Source organism: Scyliorhinus canicula, chromosome 15 (assembly GCF_902713615.1).
Source record: "Scyliorhinus canicula chromosome 15, sScyCan1.1, whole genome shotgun sequence".
Taxonomy (NCBI): Eukaryota; Metazoa; Chordata; class Chondrichthyes; order Carcharhiniformes; family Scyliorhinidae; genus Scyliorhinus; species Scyliorhinus canicula.
Window position 1 is genome coordinate 43,074,548 of NC_052160.1, and position 22,443 is coordinate 43,096,990.

At 43.7% G+C, this 22,443-nt stretch overlaps 1 protein-coding gene across 11 annotated transcripts in view; it reads left to right on the plus strand.

The window, feature by feature from the left end:
• Positions 1-22,443, plus strand: part of LOC119978927 (probable helicase with zinc finger domain) — a 607,351-nt gene that overhangs the window by 489,667 nt on the left and 95,241 nt on the right. The gene's annotated exons all lie outside the window — the stretch shown is intronic.

The window sequence follows — 22,443 nt, forward strand, 5'->3', positions numbered from 1 at the left end:
GTAACAGTGTTATGTTTTAAGGGGTTTTGCTTTTACTTCAGCTGAGACAAGGTTAACAAGGTTTTCACAATGTAGCAATTGTCAGACTTTATTTACAGAGGTGTGCTTGCTCAAGATGAAAGAGAGGGAAAATCTCCCAAATGTTTCTGATGATGTCACCATGTAATCATGTGACACTCTCCAGAGGGCATTGGTAACAAAGAACAGAACAGCACAGGAACGGGCCTTCAGCCCCCTAAGCCTGTGTCAATCATGATGACTATCTGAATTAAAACCTTCTGTACTTCTGGGGTCAGTATCCCTGTATTCCCATCCTATTCATGTATTCGTCAAGATGCCTCTTAAATGTTGCTATCGTATCTGCTTTCATCACCTCCCCTGACAGCCCGTTTCAGGCACTCACTACCCTCTGTGTAAAAAAAACCTGCCTCGCACATCTCCTCTAAACTTTCCCACTCGCATCTTAAACTATGTCCCCTAGTAATTGGCTTTTCCACACTGGAACAAAGCATCTGACTATCCACTTTGTCCATACCACTCATAATTTTATAAATCTCTATCAAGTCGCCCCTCAACCTCGTTGTGCCAGTGGTAATGATCTGAGTTTATCCAACCTCTCCTCGTAGCTAATGCCTTCCAGACCAGGCAGCATCCTGGCAAACCTCTTCTTTACCCCCTCCAAAGCATCCACATCCTCTTGGTAGTGTGGCTACCAGAATAGTACGGAACTTTCCAAATTTGGCCTAACTAAAGTTCTGTACATGATTTGCCAATTTTTATACTTAGTGCCCCAACCGATGAAGGCAAGCATGCTGTTTGTCTTTTTGACTACCTTATCCATCTGCGTTGCCATTTTCAATGATCTGTGGACCTGTACACCCAGATCTCTATGCCTGTCAGTACTCCTAAGGGCTCTGCATTTACTGTATAATTCCCACCTCTATTGAACCTTCCAAAATGCATTACCTCACATTTGTCCAGATTAAACTCCATGTGCCATTTCTCCGACCAAGTCTGCAACCGATTTATATCCTGCTGTATCCTCTGACAATCCTCTTCACTATCTGCAACTCCACCAATCTTTGTGTCATCCGCAAACTTCCGAATCAACCAGCTACATTTTCCTCCAAATCATTTATATATGAACAACAAAGGTCCCAGCACTGATCCGTGCGGGACACCACAAGTCCCATCCTTCTATTCAGAAAAGCACTCTTCCACCGCTACCCTCTGTCTATATTGTGTTTACATTATGTATTTATCGTATGCCCTTTATTTTTCATGTATGGAACGATCTGTCTGGACTGTACGCAGAACAATACTTTTCACTGTACCTCGGTACTCGTGATAATAAATGAAATCAAATCTTCTATGACCGAACTAATTCTTGCCAGCTGACCTCTGATCCTGTGTGACTTCACCTTTTGTACCTGTCTGCCATGATAATAATAATAATAATCTTTCTTAGTAGCACAAGTAGACTTACATTAACATTGCAATTAAGTTAGTGTGAAAGTCCCCTCGTCGCCACACTACGGTGCCTGTTCGGGTACACTGAGGGAGATTTCAGAATGTCCAATTCACCTCGCAAGCACATCTTTAGGGACTTGTGGGTGGAAACAAGCACCCGGAGGAAATCCACGTAGACAAGGGGAGAACATGCAGACTCTGCACAGTGACCCAAGCCAGAAATTAAACCCGGTTCCCTAGCACTGTGAAGCAACAGCACTAACCACTGTGCTACTGTGCTGCCCTTGAGGACCTTGTCAAAGGCTTGACTGAAGCCGATTAGAACAACATCAACTGCTCTGCCTTCATCAATCATCTTCGTCACTTCCTGAATAAACACAATCAAGTTAATGAGACACGTTCTCCATAATGCATAATACATAACATCCCTCCCCCTTTACTCCTGTAGTGTGACAACTAATATTACTCTTATCATTAACTCTTGGTGAACAATGATTATTTAACCAACAATTATTATATCATTATATACATACATCAGTATGAGAGTCTTTTAGGTGACATCAGTTCCACTTTAGGCAGAATCCATTGTTCAGGAATCTTTGTTTTCATACTGTCAGTCTGTTCCACACCTGGCTCAGGCACATCATCTAATAAAGTTGGTGGTTCTTCAGATGCTGTTGGTTTAACTGTTATAGATTCTGAATTTGACTCAGTCGTGATGACAGGTCTATGGATTTCCAAACCTTGAGTTTCAGATGTTGGCCTTTCAGATACTGACTCTGAAAGTTCTCTTTTTGAAGCGAGGATTTGATCAGTGTGTCTCCTCCAAACTCTCTCATCATCCACCGTATAAGAAAAGGCCTCATCTTTGCAAGTATTGTGGCAGGTACCCACTCCTCACTTGAAGAGTAGTTTCACACTAAAACTCTTTTTCCTTGATCAAAGCGTCTTAGTTTCGATGTCTGTTCACGGCAAGTAACTTGGTTTTGTTGTTGTCATTCTACAATAGTAATAGTATCAGACGGTAAGAGCAAATCAAATTTGGTTCTCAACTGTGGGAGGAAAACGGAGCACCCGGAGGAAACCCACGCAGACACAGGGAGAACATGCAGACTCCGCACAGACAGTGACCCAAGCCGGGAATTGAACCTGGGACCTTGGAGCTGTGAAGCAACTGTAACCTTGCTATTGGAAAAGGGAGGTGGAGAGAAAACAAGGAACTATAGACTAGTGAGCCTAATGTCGGTACTAGTGAAATTGCTGGAGTCCATTATCAAGGATTTCACTAGAAAGCAGTGGTGTAATCAGACAAAGTCAGCATGAATTTATGAAAGGAAAACCATGCTTGACAAATCTACTCGAATTCTTTGAAGATGTAACTAGTAGAGTTGACCAGGTAGAACGGGAGGATGTGGTTTATTTATATTTTCAGAAGTCTTTCAACAAAGTCTCACATTGCAGATTACTATGTAAAGTTAAAGTGCACAGGATTCCGGGTAGTGTCTTGAGATGAATATAAAGCTGGTTAGCAAACAGGAAGCAAAAAGTTGGAAGAAATGGGTCTTTTTCTGATTGGCAAGCAGTGACGAGTGGGGTACCTCTGGGATCTGTGCTAGGACTCCAACTGTTCACATTATACATTAATGATTTGGACGAGGGAACTAATGTATTATCTCCAAATTTGCAGATGATACAAAGTTGGGATGGAGGGTGAGCTGGGAGGAGGATGCGGAGATGCTTCATCGGGATTTGGACAGGCTGAGTGAGTGGGCATATACATGGTGGATGCAGTATAATATGGATAAATGTAAGGTTATTCGATTCGGTAGAAAAAATAGGAAAGCAGATTATTATTTGAATGGGTGTAAATTGAGTGATGTGGATACTCAGCGAGACCTTGGTGTCCTCGTGCATCAGTCACTTAAGTGTGCAGGTACAGCAGGCAGTAAAGAAGGCAAATGGTATGTGGGTCTTCATCGCGAGAGAATTTGCATACAGGAATAGAGATGTTTTACTGCAATAGTGTGGGGCATTGGAGAGGCCACAGCTGGAGTATTGTATGCAGATTTGGTGTCCTTATCTGAGGAAGGATGTTCTTGCTATGGAGGGAGTGAGGCAAAGGTTTACCAGGTTAATTTCTGGGATGGCGATGGCGGTACTAAGTCGGATAGGATTATATTAATTGGCGTTTAAAAGAGTGAGAAACTTACAAAATTCTAACAGATTTAGACAGGGTAGATTCAGAAAAAATGTTCCCAGTGATGGGGGAGTCCAGAACTAAGGGTCATAGTTTGAGGATAAGGGGTAAACCTTTTAGGACTGAGGTGAGGAGAAATTTCTTCACCCAGAGAGTGGTGAATCTGTGACATTCACTACCACAGAATGTAGTTGAGGCCAGTGGCGGACTGGGTCTAAAAGCATTGGTTGCCAGGAGACAAAGGGGGCCCACCCACAACTACAATGCTATCATTTAATTTTCATAACAAATAAATAAAATTTTCAAAAAATACATATGGAAAAAAGGGTACAATTAAAATTTTTGTGGAAAAAATGTGTATTTCTTAGTAATTACAGTGTACATGTACTGTACCTATTACTGGCAGTAGATACCAAATGTAAATACAGAATGTTATAATTGAATTTTTAATTTTTTTTTTACTTTTAAGTAATTGGTTGATATTTTTAAATAGTTTACTGCACAATTTACACGTTAACAGATAGTTCAAAAGCACAATAGAGCATTGCATGCAGTCCACTATATTAAGAACAATCGTTTGTGTTCGCCAGATGATTGTTCCGAATCTGCCAATAATTGCTTCTGCATCCAATTCATCTAACGATTCCTTTTCAATGGATAGCAACATGTATGATTCCAAATTCTCCTCAGACAGCTAATTTCTTAACCTTGTCTTTATGATCTTTAGCTTTGAAAATGTCCTCTCACATTGGACTTGAGTAACTGATAGTGTGCAGATGACTTTATAAAGCTCATAAAGGTTATCATATGCCTTGTCATGAACTCTGTTGGATGCCAGAATTTTTAGTACACACGATGGGCAAGTGCTGCAAATTTTACAATTGTTGCAACTGTAATCCATATTCTCACCATCATTAAGCAATAGCTTTAATACATCAAAGTTTGAAGCAAAAGAAAACAATTCCAATATTACTTGATCTTTGCTGATTTGTGGAAACAGCTTAATAATACCTTCCAATGCTTCATCTTCAAGGCTCTTCTCTGCAATAGTTTTAAACTTTGCTGGGTCCAAGCAGGACAAATCTTTATACAACTGTTTGTGTTGTACAAAGCGTGATTCTAGTGACTGGACAATGCGATCCATTATTAGGTTAAACACATTTACTCGAAAATCAGTTAGAGAATCTGAGGAATTTCTTTCATCATCAATAAGCTCATCTGCCATTCTTTTCTTCTTCCTCTGCCTCTTAACTGGCAATGCTGTTTCCAACGCATCAATTTCCAATGTTTGATTTTCATCCATATTCATCTGTGAAATCCTGTCATTACATTTATTTACAAATTCCAAAGCCTTGCTGTGAACATTATCAAATGTTCTTGTCTGTTCCTTCAACTTTGTTGTAGCTGAATCTACCAAATTCCATGCAGTAAACATATCTAAACCACTTGTCTGTAGATAACTTGATAACGGTGTTGTAGTTTCAAATATATACAAGTAAGTAAATGCTGTCAATATGGTTTCAAACTTTAGAAGACTTTGAAGTAAAACATTTGCTTCATGTTTTGTTTTTGCATCAAACTTTTCTGAATCTTGGATCATTGATAAGCATGTCAATAGATTAATGAAAGTACTGGCAGCGACATCATCAAAACGTCCAAATATAGTTGTTGCTGCATTGGATTTTCCTGACCATCTGGTCTCACCAATTAGCTTTAATCGTTTCATTTTTTCTTGTCCTAGATGTTTTCCAACAACTTCTATCCATACAGCCATTCTCTTGTATGATGCTTTCACAAACGTTGCTATATTCTGGAGCAAATTGAAAAAAGAAACTGCAGGCACACAACATTTTGTTGTTTCAGTCATCACCAAATTCAAGACATGGGCATAGCACCATATATGAACATGTTGATCAGCCACATCAGCAATTTTACTTTGTAAACCATTATACTGGCCATGGTAGCTTGCAGCGCCATCTGTGCTATCAGATAAACATTTTTGGGGGTCAATTTTAAGATGCTGTAATGTTTCAATCAATAGATCAAAAAGTCCCTGTCCTGTACCATCATTACTTGGCACAACTGAAAGTAGTCGCTCACAGATAATGCCTTTTAAGCACATACCGAATAATAATGCTAAACTGATCGATGGATGAATTATCTTGTGTTGAATCAACCTGAATAGAATAATATTTTGCTTGAGAAACTTCATAACTAATTATTTCTTGTATCATATTCTTCATAATTTTGATTAACATGTTTATAGTTGTTTTACTCAGGTATGTAACAAGTCCACCACGGCCTTTACTTTGAGCCTTTCCTTGTTGCTCTAATCGTTTGATTCTTTGTTTAGACTTGTTTTGCACTGCAGAAACGTGAGCTGCCATAATGGGGTCATATTTTGCCATCAACTGCAGTGTAGCTAAAAAATTGCCATGATTCAGAACCTCATTATCTAGAGTGTAGGCCGATTCATTTCTGTGACCTCGAAAAGGAAGTGCTTGCTTGCCTAACATCTTTATGATGTCTATAATCCTCATGACAATACTTCTCTGCTTCAATACTTCTTCTTTCCTTTTAATTAGTGATTTCCAACTATGTCCGATTTAATTAGGATTTCCAACTATGTCCGACCCGGGTGAACCAGCCCCCCCCCCCTCCCCCCCCCCCCCCCCCCCCCCCACTCCATTTCACATCCGTTTAACACTGCTTCGTTCCTTCATACACTGAGTGATTATTTGTTTGTTTCTTTATTGCATTTTTATTTGGTATTGCTCTTTTTAAAAACAATTATATTTTATTAAGTTAGAATACAAATCTCAGGAAAGAAGTTGGAGATTTATTTATCTAATTAATTATAATTTTTAAGGGCCCTTCAGAGATTCACGGGCCCCTTCTTGGCTCTCCGGGCCCCGGACCGATGTACCGGCTGAACCAAGACTACTGCTTGTTATCCTTTGAAGTTGCCGACCATCTCAAATCACGAATTGTAACTTTATCTTTAAATTCACACACTCTTGCTGAAAACATGGAATTTCCTTAATTATGCCCGACCCGGGCCCCCCTATTCCACATCTTTCCACTACCTCCCCTGCTTCGTTCCTTTTCATGCCCTGCTTATTTGTGTCCTGTTCTCTTTTTTTTCTTATTCCTTTTTATTACTAAAACAGTTGTCTGTGTTTGTTTCTTTATTGCATTTTTATTTGATATAGGGGGCCCACTTCATCAGGGGCCCACTTGCCATCGGGCAAGCTGACACCCTGGCCAGTCCGCCACTGGTTGAGGCTAAAACATTGTGTAATTTCAAGAAGGAATTAGATATAGCTCTTCATGCTAAAGGGATCAAGGGATATGGGGGAAAAGCAGGATCAGGGTATTGAACTTGACAATCAGCCATGATCAAAATGAATGACAGAGCAGGCTTGAAGGGCCGAATGGCCTCCTCTTGCTTCTATTTTCTATGTATGTTTCTATGTACACTCAAGGCTTATTTTTCTAATTGAGCATATTTTTATTTGCCCAACCAAACATCACATGCAAGTTGTAATTTTAACTTGGGGTCAAAATAAATGAAGACTTCCGATTTCTTCTGCGCATTTTTGACTTCATTATATGCCTCTTCGCAGTCTTCTCCAAGTCCATTGTTGATTTGCACATAACGTATGAAGTGGTTTTAATATGGTAGCGAGTTTGGAATAACTATTCCTTAGTAATTGATGAGTCCTAAAAATGATCTCAGTTACAAAATATTCTGCGGCCTTGGTGCATCCAAAATCGCAATCATCTTCTTTGGTTCCTTGTGGTGCTCGTCTTTATCAATGACATTGCCAAGATAGCTAATTGATGACTGGAAAAATTCACATTTCTCTCTATTGACACAAAGACTGTGTCTTTCAAGATGCTCCAATGTGCGTTCTAAATTCTTTAGGTGCTCCTGTTCAGTCCTACCAGTAATTAAAATGTCGCCCAAATAACATTCTACACCGTTGAGGCCACGAAGGATCTGTTCCATGGACTTTTGGAATAGGGCCGGTGCAGACATTATTCTGAATGATAGGCGCTTGTACCTGAACAGTCCTTTTTGTGTTACAATAGTTAGAAGAGATGCGACAGAGTTTCTGTAATGTATTCTTTCCATCAACCACTTCGTTCACAGCTTACTAATTTAGTTTGATTTTGTTCAAACACACTCTTCCGAAAAGGGCAGGAAAATTTCCTTTCACCACGTGTAATGGCAATTTTGCAGATTGGCCATTCGCTTCAATATTATTATGATCCTGGACCAGGCCCCAACAGTTGCTAGGATACCGGACAGAAATCCCAATATTTTATTTAAATTTGTAGGATTGTGAGGAAAGGATACTTCGGTTCAGGAATGATTTTACGCACAAATAGGGATATGGTATATCAAAACAAACTTTATTACTAACACAGTATTAAGAACAAAGAACAAAGATTGTTGTATGTGGCGACCCGGTGGGGGGAATGCCGGTGGTGATGGGGATTCTCCGGGAATTTGGGGATTTCTCAGGGTATAAGCTTAACTTTGGGAAAAGCGAGCTGTTTGTGGTACACCCGGGGGACCAGGAGGGGGGGATTGGGCGGCTCCCACTGAAAAGGACGAAGAGGAGCTTCAGGTACTTGGGGGTTCAGGTGGCCAGGAGCAGGGGGGCCTTGCATAAGCTAAACCTCACAAGGCTGGTGGAGCAAATGGAGGAGGAGTTTAAGAGGTGGGACATGCTGCCGCTGTCTTTGGCGGGTAGGGTGCAGTCAGTCAAGATGACGGTGCTCCCGAGGTTTCTGTTCCTGTTCCAGTGCCTCCCCATCCTTATCCCGAAGGCCTTTTTCAGGTGGGTTAATAGGAGCATTACGGGGTTTGTGTGGGCACACGGGACTCCAAGGGTGAGACGGGTGTTCTTGGAGCGGGGCAGGGATGTGGGGGGGGCTGGCGTTGCCCAACCTCTGTGGGTATTATTGGGCTGCCAACGCAACGATGGTGCGTAAGTGGGTAATGGACGGGGAGGGGACGGCATGGAAGAGGTTGGAGATGGCATCCTGTGTGGGTACGAGCCTGGAAGCGCTGGCAACGGCGCTGCTGCCGCTCCCTCCAACGTGGTATACCACGAGCCCGGTGGTGGCAGCTACCCTCAAGATTTGGGGGCAATGTAGGCTACACAGGGGGGAGGGGGGCCTCGATGGGGTCCCCAATACGGGGGAACCACCGGTTTGTTCCGGGGAGAATTGATGGCAGGTTCCTGAGTTGGCACAGGGCAGGTGTCAGGAGGCTGGGGGACCTGTTCATAGACGGATTGTTTGCGAGCCTGGGTGAGCTGGAAGGGAAGTTCAGGCTCCCCCCGGGGAACACCTTTAGGTACATGCAAGTAAGGGCATTTGTCAGGCGGCAGGTGGCGGGGTTCCCCCTTCTGCTGCCGCGTGGGGTCCAGGACAGGGTGCTCTCGGGGGTATGGGTTGGAGAGGGGAGGATTTCGGAAGTGTACCAGGTGATGCAGGAGGTAGACGAAGCCTCGGTGGAGGAGCTGAAAGGTAAATGGGAGGAGGAGCTGGGTGAGGAGATTGAGGAGGGGATGTGGGCGGATGCCCTAGAAAGGGTGAACTCCTCCTCTTCGTGTGTGAGGCCTCACAGTTTAAGGTACTGCATAGGGCTCATATGACCGGGACAAGGATGAGCCGTTTTTTTGGGACCGAGGACAGGTGTATTAGGTGCTCAGGGAGCCCAGCAAACCATGTCCACATGTTCTGGGCATGCCCAGCGCTGGGGGAATTTTGGAAGGGTGTAGCAAGGACGGTATCGAGGGTGGTAGGATCTAGGGTCAATCCAGGCTGGGGACTCGCAATATTTGGGGTTGCAGTGGAGCCGGGAGTGCAGGAGGCGAAAGAGGGCGGTGTTCTGGCCTCTGCGTCCCTAGTAGCCCGGCGGAGGATTCTTCTTCAGTGGAAGGATGCGAGGCCCCCAAGCGTGGAGGCCTGGGTCAACGATATGATGGGGTTTATTAAATTGGAGAGGGTGAAATTTGCCCTAAGGAGGTCAGTGCAGGGGTTTTTCAGGAGATGGCAACCATTCCTAGATCTCCTGGCAGAACGGTAAAAACAAAAGGTCAGCAGCAGCAGCAACCCGGGGGGGGGGGGGGGGGGGGGGAGGGGCCTCTTTGTTTTTGTTTTGGGTTGAATATCTGTTTTTTGCCAATCACGGGCGTTAATTTATTGTTTCTCTTTTCTATTTCCGGGGGGGGGGGGGGGGGGGTCTGTTTTTTTTTGTTCTTAGAATTTTCTGTTATTGGAAAATGTGAAAATTTGAATAAAAATTATTTTTAAAAAAAAAAGAACAAAGAACAAAGAAAAGTACAGCACAGGCCCTTCGGCCCTCCAAGCCCGTGCCGACCATGCTGCCCGACTAAACTATAATCTTCTACACTTCCTGGGTCCGTATCCCTCTATTCCCATCCTATTCATGTATTTGTCAAGATGCCCTTTAAATGTCACTATCGTCCCTGCTTCCACCACCTCCTCTGAAAGCGTGTTCCAGGCACCCACTACCCTCTGTGTAAAAAACTTGCCTCGTACATCTCCTCTAAACTTTGCCCCTCGCACCTTAAACCTATGCCCCCTAGTAATTGACCCCTCTACCCTGGGGAAAAGCCTCTGACTATCCACTCTGTCTATGCCCCTCATAATTTTGTAGACCTCTATCAGGTAGCCCCTCAACCTCCGTCGTTCCAGTGAGAACAAACCGAGTTTATTCAACCGCTCCTCATAGCTAATGCCCTCCAGATCAGGCAACATCCTGATAAATCTCTTCTGCACCCTCTCTAACGCCTCCACATCCTTCTGGTGGTGTGGCGACCAGAATTGAACATTATACTCCAAGTGTGGCCTAACTAAGGTTCCATACAGCTGCAACATGACTTGCCAATTCTTATACTCAATGCCCCGGCCAATGAAGGCAAGCAAGCCGTATGCCTTCTTGACTACCTTCTCCACCTGTGTTGCCCCTTTCAGTGACCTGTGGACCTGTACACCTAGATCTCTCTGACTTTCAATACTCTTGAGGGTTCTACCATTCACTGTATATTCCCTACCTGCATTAGACCTTCCAAAATTCATTACCTCACATTTGTCCAGATTAAACTCCATCTGCCATCTCTCAGCCCAAGTCTCCAAACGATCTAAATCCTGCTGTATCCTCTGACAGTCCTCATTGCTATCCGCAATTATTAATTATTAATAACTTTAACCTTTTATAGCTTTCAATAACCAGTTAAACAATGCTTATCAATACAATGACACGATAACCCTGAACTGCTCTCTTTATTTCTACTCAAACAACGCCCATCTAAACGTAAAATCCACTTTTAAGTACAGTTAGCAGACTCAGGAATACTTGCTGTAAAGAGACAGCTTGGATAAACCACTTTGAGAATGCGATATCTTTCAGCAACCAGCTGCCTGTCTCAATTTACTGTTTAAACTGTCTATCCTGTTCACTCCTGTCTTGTGATCAGCTGCTACTGATCTGTCCCCAGACAAATCTTTAACTGAATTGTTTGGAAAGAAACTGCTAGTCTGTCTACAAACAGACTAGCAGTTTCCAGCTTTGCCTTTTGCTATTATGTTTTATGTGATTTTGCTTTTATTTCAGTAAAGATGAAGGATAACCAGGTTGCCACGCCATAGTTTACTTAACCAATTGCCAGACTTTCTTTACAGAAGTATTGCTGGCTCACTCTAAGATGGAAGAGAGGGGAAATCTCCCAAGTGCCTCTGATGATGTAACCACATAATCATGTGACACATGAGAGGGCATTGGTTAAAATACATAACAGATGGCATTCACAAACCCTGACCCCTCTGCTGCTTCACTACATTTAAGATTTTATTTTAAGATGTAATTCTGTGAAAGATTTTAACTTTAACATTCCTGGAATTAGTTCTGCAGCAGTATGTTTCCATTCCAATGAGAGGGCACGTAGTGTTGGATCAGGTTCTGTGGAATGAGTTGGCCTAAGTGGAGCAGGAGAACATTTAGGGGACAGTGATCATTGCATCATGAGGCTTAGGTTGGCTATGGAAAAGGATGAGAAACAATCCAGAACAGGGGTAATTAATTGGGGGTAAGGCAACTTCAATGGGATGAGAATGTATCTGAATGTAGTAAGTTAGAATCAAATGTTAGCAGAAAAGACAGCAGTTGAACAATGGGTCACCTTCAAATAAAGAATATTGCAGGTAATGTCAATGTGTGCCTTGAAAGGGAAAAGAAGGACAAATAAATCCAGAGCACTCTGGATGGTGAGAGAGATAGAGCTGAAGATGAAAAGGAAGAATGCGTGTATGTCAAATTTCAGGTAGAAAATGCAATGGAGAGTCAAGCAGAATATAGAAAGACCAGAGGGCAAGTGTAAAAATAATAAGAAAAGCGAGAAGAGAGCATGAAAAGAGACTGGCAGCTAATGTAAAGAGGAATCCCAAGGTTTTTCTGCTTTTTTCACTGCTCAAGGCATATAAATAATAAAAGGGTGTTAAAAGAAAGAATAGGGCTGATTCGGAATTTAGAAAAGTGGACTTGCACATGGCGGTAGAAGAAGTAGCAATTGTATTAAACAAATACTTTCCATTTGTCTTTAAAAGGGAAGAAGATGCTACCCAGGCCAAGGCGAGAGAGGAGGTAACTGGTATACTGGGAGAATTTACAATTGAGAAGGAGGTGGTGTTAGAAAGGCTATCTTTAATTAAAATTGTTAAGGTACCAGGACCGGATGAAATGCATCCAATGACATTGAGGGAAATGAGAGTAGAAATTTCAGAAGCACTAATGATAATCTTCCAGTCTTCCTTTGACACAGGGATAATGCTAGAGGACCAGATAGTTGCGAACATTACACCACTTGATCAAAAAGGGGTGCAAGGATAAAGCCAGCAGCTATAGACCACTCAGTCAGTCTTCAGTGGCAGGGAAACTTCTGGACAAAATCGAGAGTCAGTTAGACAAGTGCAGGATAATCAAGGAAAGCCAGAATGGATTCTTTAAGGGAAAATAATGTTTAACTAACTTGTTGGATTTTTTGCGACGGTAACAAGGAAGCTTGATAAGGACAATGTTGTTGATGTAGTATATATGGATTTTTAAAAGTCATTTTATACAGTGCCATATAACAGATTGTGAACAGAATTGTAGCTCATGGAATAAAAGGGAAAGTAGGCATTTGGATAGGAAATTAGCTGAGTGACAGGAAACAGAATAATGACAAATGGTTGTTTCTCAGATTGGAGGAAGGTTTGTCGTGGAATTCCCCAGGGGCCAGTATTGGAATCTGTTATAACCTGCCTGCTTACCACTGGCTGGGGACTAATGGCTGTTTTTGGGTGCGCGGCCAATCAGGGACACTATTTAGGAGGTCCAGCTTCGTGCCCTGAGTCTGCCATGGAGCACGGCACGGCTGCTGGAGGCCACTGCTGTGCGCATGTGTGGTCTCTGACCCGGAAGTGCTGGAGCCTCTATCGACAGCTAAAGCTGCTAGATTCACGATGGATCCCTGCTAGCCCCCTGCTGGGCTATGAATATGGGGCCTTTTCACGGCAGTTTTTCTAGCATGAAAAGCCACAGTTTTTACGAAGGCATGGGGACATAGTCCCTGAAACGGAGAATCCAGCCCCTGAACTAGCAGACTTTAGCAGTGTGACACCATGGCAACTTTAACCAAAATGGATGAGAAATGATTGCTGGCTTCCAGACAATTTGACAGTTATTAGCAGCCCATCTGGAAAGTGTTGGAAAGGAGCTTCTCCTGGCCCCACAATGCAAAGTAAAACATTTTGCATCTAGGAACTGTTTAGCTCCCCAAATCTCTTCATGCTGTTATGATATGTATAGTACAAGTATAATAAAGAGTTAACAAGATGATATTCATGTATATCAACACTAGATGTCATCATTGAGTAATCGTATAAAAGGCTACGTCTCTAGGCATGCTGGGAGAAGCTGATGGAGAGTTCGATGTAGAAGGATAGTGTGAGGTTGAGTTAGAGTTATATATTAGAGAGATTATTAATTACTGAATCACCGATTCTGTACTATTATTTTGTTATCTGTTATTCAGTAGAGTGTGCAAACTAAATCAAGTTAAGTAGTGTAAAATAAATTAGTTTTGATTTAAACATATAGTTTTATGTTCTTTGTCAACATCTTTGGCTATTTTGGAGAGCAAGACAAAGAATATAACACATGCTGGCTTCACTGTGACAACTTCCCCACTCACCAGTTAAAATTGCTGTCTGGAACCCATAATATTATCAGACCAGATTAACATATGTGAATTAAGGTGTGGCAGGCCTTGGGGGGGGGGGGGGGGGGGCAGTTTAGCCATGTCTCTAGAAACAGCCATTAAAACTGGAAATGGAGGAACTCAGTTGCTTTTCAACAGGTATGGAATTTCAAATGTTCTGCCAGGCAAGTATGTTGATAATCATCCACTTACTTATAATAGGTTACTTTGTTTTTACATTGAACTCCAACTGCCCATCTCACTTCCCTAACCATGTGCTTCAGCAGTCTTTCACAGTCCTTGTCACAATTTGCTGCACCAGAAAGTTTTGATTTTATTCCCCTAATTCTCGAGTATAAATTATTTATAAATCTTTATAATAAATAACAATATCTCCACCAAACACCCCTATGCAACACCACTTGTTACATTATTGCTGCCTGAAAGAGCCTTTCCTTATACTATCTCTTTTGATTTTAGCTCTACAATTGTCTCTATCCACATATGTGGGGCAGCAGGGTAGCATGGTGGTTAGCATAAATGCTTCACAGCTCCAGGGTCCCAGGTTCGATTCCCGGCTGGGTCACTGTCTGTGTGGAGTCTGCACGTCCTCCCCCTGTGTGCGTGGGTTTCCTCCGGGTGCTCCGGTTTCCTCCCACAGTCCAAAGATGTGCGGGTTAGGTGGATTGGCCATGCTAAATTGCCCGTAGTGTCCTAATAAAAGTAAGGTTAAGGGGGGGGGGGGGGTTGTTGGGTTACGGGTATGGGGTGGATACGTGGGTTTGAGTAGGGTGATCATGGCTCGGCACAACATTGAGGGCCGAAGGGCCTGTTCTATGCTGTACTGTTCTATGTTCTATGTTCTATATATTTCCCCTTGAGCTTTGTGCCAGGCCTTTGCTCCAAATCTCTTGTATGTTATCCTATCAAATATTGTTTGAAAGCCCACATAAGCAACATCCAGTTTACATTTAAATGAAAGGAAGTCGAAGGGTTGGTTAATAAGTTTGCCGATGACAAGAAGGTTGGTGGAGTTGTAGGTAGTTCTGAGGGCTGTTGCAGGTTGCAACAGGACATTGACAGGATGCAGAGCTGGGCTGAGAAGTGGCAGATGAAGTTCAACCTAGATAAATGTGAAGTGATTAATTTTGGAAGGTCGAATTTGAATGCTGAATACAGGGTTAAAGGCAGGATTCTTAGAAGTGTGGAGGAACAGAGGGATCTTGGGGTCCACGTACATAGATCCCTCAAAGTTGCCACCCAGGTTGATAGGGTTGTTAAGAAGGTGTATGATGTGTTGGCTTTCATTAACAGGGGGATTGAGTTTAAGAGCCGTGAGGTTTTGCTGCAGCTTTATAAAACCCTGGTTAGACCACACGTGGAATATTGTGTCCAGTTCTGGCTGCCTCATTATAGGAAAGATGTGGATGCTTTGGAGAGGGTGCAAAGGAGATTTACCAGGATGCTGCCTGGACTGGAGAGCATGTCTTATGAAGAAAGGTTGAGGAGCTAGGGCTTTTCTCACTGAGCGAAGAAGGAAGAGAGGTGACTTGATAGAGGTGTACAAGGTGATGAGAGGCATAGATAGAGTGGATAGCCAGAGACTTTTCCCCAGGGCAGAAATGGCTGTCACGACTGGACATCATTTTAAGGTGATTGGAAGAAGGTAGAAGGGAGATGTCAGTGGTAGGTTCTTTACACAGAGAATGGTGGGTGCATGAAATGCACTGCCAGCAGAGGTGATGGAGTCAGGTCATTAGGGACATTTAAGTGACTCTTGGACAGGCACATGGACAGCAGTAAATTGAAGGGGTGGAGGTTAGGTTGATCTTAGATTAGGATAAATGCTCGGCACAACATCGTGGGCCGAAGGGCCTGTACCGTGCTGTACTGTTCTATGTTCTATGAAAGCACAATACTGTGGTTCTGGAAATCTGAAATAAAAATAGAAAATGCTTGAGTTGAACATAAATGCTGCCATGACCAGGTTGGATCAAATGGCATGTTTCTGTGCTGCATACTCCATGAAATCATCAGCAGATCAAGTACCATTTGTGGACATTTACCGGTCTCCATTTTTGAAGAGCGGTGTTACCTCCCAGTCCTTTCACACAATGCACCGACGTATTTACCAACATTTAAAAATAACAATCATACATACCCATCACAGTTCAGAGTTCCATAAGTATTTAAAAGGAGACTATCATTTAACGTTGACCTCAAAACACGAGTATGATAGAGATATGCTCTTTCGAAATCTACTTTCTAAACATATCAAAAGGGAATTCCAGGGGTAAAATGTTAACAGTTCTTGTTCCACCATGCCAGTAGCGGATGCTTTAAAGGCCAGTCAGTGTTAAGTGACTACACTGATTTGTCACAATTGTGCCTTATGCCATAATTATTCTTATCTCACAAGTTGTTCAATTATTTTTAATTGAGGTTTTTGTGTGAAGATTCTGATTCAACAAGTATGTTAAAATGCATACATTAGAATGTACCTCGTGGGTGGAATTTTCCAAAAAAATGACAAGGTGTCAGGTTCTGAATGAAAGTCTGCATGTTTCTCCCCAGAAGCACTGGCAGCTTTTCTGTTCCGATCTGCTGACACTTTGTCAAAACAAAAATCGGTGGATGTGTTTTGCGCTGTCATTCTGGTGAGGTGGACCCTCATAGAGCCGGCACTCTTGGCTACACAGAGATTGGGGTGCCATCTTTAAAGGGTGCCCCAATTAGAGAAAACACTCAACTCCCTCCCACCCATCCATGGCCATTGAGCTGAGGAGCACCACCCCACCCAAAAAGATTTGGGGCACCCTCCCCCACCATGTATGGGTGATGTTTGGGTTTGTATATTGAAGGGGATGCTGTTTGAGGGATTGATACTGTATTTGTTACTGTTGGTTGCCTTTTGTTGTGTATTTGATAAAAATGTGGAAAATGAGAATAAAAAAATAATTTAAAAACTAAAGTATTTTGTGATGTATTTCATTGCACATTGTTTACATGCAAAAGGTTTTGTTGCTTTCATTAAAAAGGAAGAAAGGGGCAAATTTTATGTTCCCCACATCTCTCTGCCTCTTTACCCTTCTTTCCTCCTTTAAGACATTATTTGAAGCACATTTATAACATGTAACTAGTGAGGTGCCACAGGATCCAGTCCTCGGGGCCCCAACTATTTACAATATATATTAATGACTTGGATGTAGCGAAAATAAGGTATTATAGCTAAATTTGCAGATTACGCTAAAGTAGGTGGGATAGTAAGTTGCAATGAAGAAATAAGAAATTTACAAATGTATATAGATAGGTTAGATTAGTGGCAACATTTGGCAAATGGAGTTTAATGTGGATAAGTGTGAGGTTATCCATTTTAATCGGATAAATGGAAAGGCAACTTATGATTTAAATGGAGAAAAACTTCAGAGTGGTTCGGTGTAGAGGGATCTAGGTGTCTTCGTGCATGAATCTCAGAAAACTAGTATTCAGGTACAGCAGGTAAAAAGGAAGGCAACTGGAATTTTGGTCTTTATAGCTAAAGGGATAGAGTATATAAGTAGAGATGCTGCACTGGCATTAATGAGACCACACCTGGAGTACTGTGTACAGTTTTGTTCTTCTCATTTGAGGAGGGATGTAGTTGCATTAGAGATAGTTCAGAGGATGTTAACTTGATTGATTCCAGAGATGAGAGTTTTGATGTATGTAGAGAGATTGAGCAATTTAGGAATATACTCTCCCGAGTTTAGAAGAAAGAGAGGCGATTTAATTGAGGTATATAATGTAACGACATCCTGGGCTAGTGCGTCATCATTACCAGCCCCATAGACCCCTGAGTCCTAACACAAGTGAATTAACCAATAATTTGTGTAAAATTAGGCAGGGGTGCCCGCTGTTACCGCTGCTGTTTGTGCTGGCCATAGAGCCATTGGCGATGGCTCTCAAGGATTGGGCAGAGTGGCAGGGGATTATGAGGGGACAGAGGGAGCATCGGGTGTCGCTCTGTGCCGATGATCTCTTGCTGTATGTTTCGGATCCATTGGAGAGTATGGGAAGGATTATGGGCCTGTTGGGGAGGTCTGGAGAGTTCTCAGGGTACAAGCTGAATGAAGGGAAAATCTAGGTATTCCCGGTGAATGAGCTGGCACAGCGGGCTAATTTAGGAGGATGCCATCTATGGTAGTGAGGGATAGGTTTAGATATTTGGGGATTCAAGTAGCAAGGGAATGGACGGACTCCATAAGTGGAACTTAACGAAACTGGTGGAGGAGGCTTCGGAGGATCTTAAGAGGAGGGATACACAGGACTTAACGCTGGCGGAGAGGGTCCAAATGGTGAAAATTAATATTCTGCCGAGGTTCTTGTTTATCTTTTAAGCTCACCCGATCTTTATACCAAAGGCCTTTTTCGAAAAGTGGACACAGTCGTTTCTGACTTTGTATGGACGGGGAAGGTGCCAAGGGTAGGGAGGACCCTGCAACAGAGGCAGAGGCAGCAGGGGGAGTTGGCATTGCCAAACTTGCTTCATTATTATTGGGTGGCGAATGTGGACAAGGTGCAGCGGTGGTGTGAAGGAGAAGGGATAGAGTGGGTTAGGATGGAGGTGGAATCTTGTAAGGGGTCTAGTTTGAGGGCTATCGTGACGGTAGCATTGACAATGGCTCTGAATAGGTATTCAAGGAGCCCAGTGGTGCAGTTCACGGTGAAGATATGGAATCAGTTGGGGAGGCATTTTAGGGTGGAAGGGATGTCGGTGCTAACGCCGCTGCGAGAATCATGAGTTGAGGGGGGAGAGATGGATAGTGTATACAGGAGGTGGAGAGAAGTGGGGCTGGTCAAGGTGAGGGATCTGTTTTGAGGAAGGGTTCGCCAGTCTGAAGGAGTTAAGGGAGAGGGTAGAGCTGCCGAGAGGGAATGAGTTCAGGTATCTGCAGGTTAGGGACTTTGCACGAAAGGTCTGGAGGGGGATCCCTATGTTGCCGGGATGCACCTTGCTGGAGTGACTGCTGCTTCCGGATGTGGAAGGAGAGGGAAGAATTGGCTGGGGGAGCAAGGAGGCGAGCGGGTGGTGAAAATCAAGGAGAAATGAGAAGCGGAGTTGGGAGGGCAGATCATTTGGGATGTATGAAGTGAGGCACTGCGTAGGGTAAAAGGGCCTCCTCTTGTGCAAGGATGAGCCTGATACAGTTTAAGGTGGTGCACAGGGTGAATATCACTTGCGCGAGAATGAGTGGGTTCTTTCAGGGGGTAGCAGATGAGTGTGAGAGGTGTGGGCGGGAACAGGCGAATCACGTGCACATACTTTGGGGTTGCGAAAAATTGGGAGGATTCTGGGCGGGAGTGTCAGGATAGTGGAGGAGGACGTCGACCTGGACCCTTTGGTGGCGATATTTGGGGTTTCAGAGAAGCCGGAGCTCATGGAGAGGAGGAAGGCCGATGTCTTGGCTTTCGCCTTTCTGATTGCATGGTGGTGAATTTTACTGGAACGGTGGTCAGCATCGTCACCGGGGATAGCGGCTTGGTAGGGTGACCTGCACAACTTCCTGCGATTAGAGAAGATAAAGTATGAGTTAAGGGGCTCTTTAGGAGGGACTGACGAAAGATGGGGGTGTTTGTGACCATGTTTGAGGGGTGGGGTGAAAAGGGGGAAAAATCTGTACAGGCTGTATAGTTGATTGTTGGGAAGTATGTTTCCCGGGGTGTTTATTCGCTGTAACATGTTTTGATACAAGTTTGTAATAAAATACATTTAAAAAAAATAATAATTTGTGTAAAATTCCCGAAGTCTTTGGCCCTTGGCTGCCCAGTAATTACAGCCACCAGGTTTGTAAGTTGAACATAATAACTGTTGTTATGGGCCAGGGTTTAGAGAATCCCAAAGTGTATCATGGAGTTCACCTGACCCACAACTTTTAATAGATTGTGGTATGGAGAGCACACGGCTCACTCTACGGGTATGGTATAGCAGAAAATGGACCAGTGGTTTTTAAAACAAAACAAGTTAACCTTTTTAAAACAAACAGTGAATATCTTAGCCACCAGTAAATCGAATACACCCCCCAAAGAATACAACACTAAGTAACCTGTATGCTGTCCTTTTTCACCCAAAAGACTTAACAAACCTTTAAACATAAGCACATCAGAGTTTACAGTCACTGCGGAAAACGTTTATAATTCTTCTGAATTCACCAAATGATCCATAGATAGTCTTTGGATGGCAGAGATCAACAGCAGTGCAGTTCACTGAAAAAACACAGACACACCCAAGCTTTTCTCAAACTGAAACTAAAAAGTAGAAGTAGAGCTCAGCTCCACCCACACTCTGACATCACTCCAGTAACATGAGCAGCTGCATTTCTTAAAGGTGCATTTCCTGAACACCCATTTCTTAAAGGGTACTCTCACATGACACTGTTTATAACATATAAAGTTGAAATATGCAGTAATTCCAACGGAATAACAACCAGCTAACCTACTACACCCTTTTGACCGTCTCATTCTCTTTCCCACACACACAAGACAGACAAACACGGGGAGTGGGAAGGAATGAAAATAATGTGGATTAAGGTAAAAATAAGATGAGTCCTTGCTTTTGACTTTGACTACTTTGCAGCAGGCTGTCCTCCCAGCCCACTGAGTGCTCAAAGCCACTGGTGTACTGTTGGTGTTGGTCTTCTGGCAGTAACATTCATTCAGTACTCACAGGAGTACAATTTTATCTGGAGAGTCACTTTAACCCTTATTAAACTGGGTCTTTACTCAAAGGATCAGCCTCACGTTTGTTTATTTCTTAAGACTCTGGACTGAATTCTCCGCCGGCGGGAGTTTCCGTTTTCCGGCAGCCCCAGGGTTTCCCGACGGCATATGGCTACCCCACAATGGGAAACCCCATTGACCGGCCGGCGTAACAGAGAATCCCCCGGCGGGCCGGGGCAGGAAAGTGACGTGGTGGGGCGGAGAATCCTGCCTTCTTTGTCTCACTTTCGCCCAGTTTCCAGCTTGGGTTTTAATCTTAATCGGTTTCCAGTTTTACCAAAATGACCTCCAGCCTTAATGAGACCCCACAGTGGATTTTTAGGGGTTTTATTTACATCTGAGAGAGAAAGAAAATAAGGGGGAACCTTGGATGACTGTGTGGAGTTTGCTGATTCTCCCCATGTGCATGCGTTTCCTCCGGGTGTTCCAGTTTACTCCCACAGTCCAAAGAGGTGCAGGATTGGCCATGCTAAATTGTCCCTTAATGTCCAAAGATATGTAGATTAGGTTAAGAGGTTATTGGGATCGGGCGGGGATGTGGGCTTGGCTGGAGTACTCTTTCAGATGGTCAGTGCAGACTCAATGGGCCAAATGGCCTCCTTGTACACTAAAGGATTCTGTGATTCTAATTTAAGAAATTCCTTGCACAAAGCAAGATGATTTTAGTTGTTGAAAGCCAATCATCTCAGTCCCAGCATATTGCAGCAGGAGTTCCTCAGGCTAGTGTTCCTAGGCCCAACCATCTTCAGCTGTCACATCAATGACCTTGCAACATAAAATCATAAATGAGCATGTTTGCTGATAGTTGTAACATGTTCAGTATCATTCACAACTCCTTAGGTATTGAAGCAGTCTGTCACTGCATGCAATAAGACCTGGACAACATTCAGGCTTGGGCTGAAAAATGGCACACACTTGCAAGGCAATAACCATCTCCAACAAGAGAGAATCTAATCATCTCTCCTTGACATTGAATTGCATTACCATTGCTGAATTCCTCTAGTATCAACATCTTGGGAGTTACCATTGATCAGAAACTTAACTGAACTAGTCACGTAAGTACTATGCTACAAGAGCAAGTCAGAAACTGTGGGCAGGATTCTCCGAATCTCTGCGCTGAAATCACGATCGGTGCGGGGGTGGAGAATGGGTGTCGAACCTGAGATCGGGTCGACACGGTGCCGGTTGGGGGCCAGTGAAAGAGGCCCCCGCAGCGATTCACCGAGTGCAGCTGGCCGAGTTTCCAACGGCGTGGTTCTCTCATAGTTCCACCTATCGGGAACTCGGCGTGGCGGCTGCGGACTCAGTCTGCGGCCACCGTGGTGGGGGGGCGGGGAGGAATCATTCATGGGGAGGCCCTCCAGGATGGCAAGGCTACCGATTGGGGGCCACCGATTCCCGGCCCGTGTGATCTGGGGGGGGGGCCTATGTTTTCGTTGCCGGCCCGCGGTGTGGGTCAGCCATGTCGCGTGGGGCGGCTGACGCCATGCGCATGCGCAGACCCCCAACCAGAAGTACAGGGCCCCGTGTCGGCAGCCGGCACTGCGACGACTACTCCGGGGTCTTGCTAGCCCCCTGCAAATCGACAATCACCCTGGACTTTCTCCAGGTAAGTCCCGAGTGATTCGTGCGCATTTTTTCGTGGGCATTGGGACATATTAGAGAATCCTGTCCTGTGAATTTTGCAACAAGTAAGTCACCTCCTGACTCCTCAAAAACCTGCCCTTTATCTACAAGGCG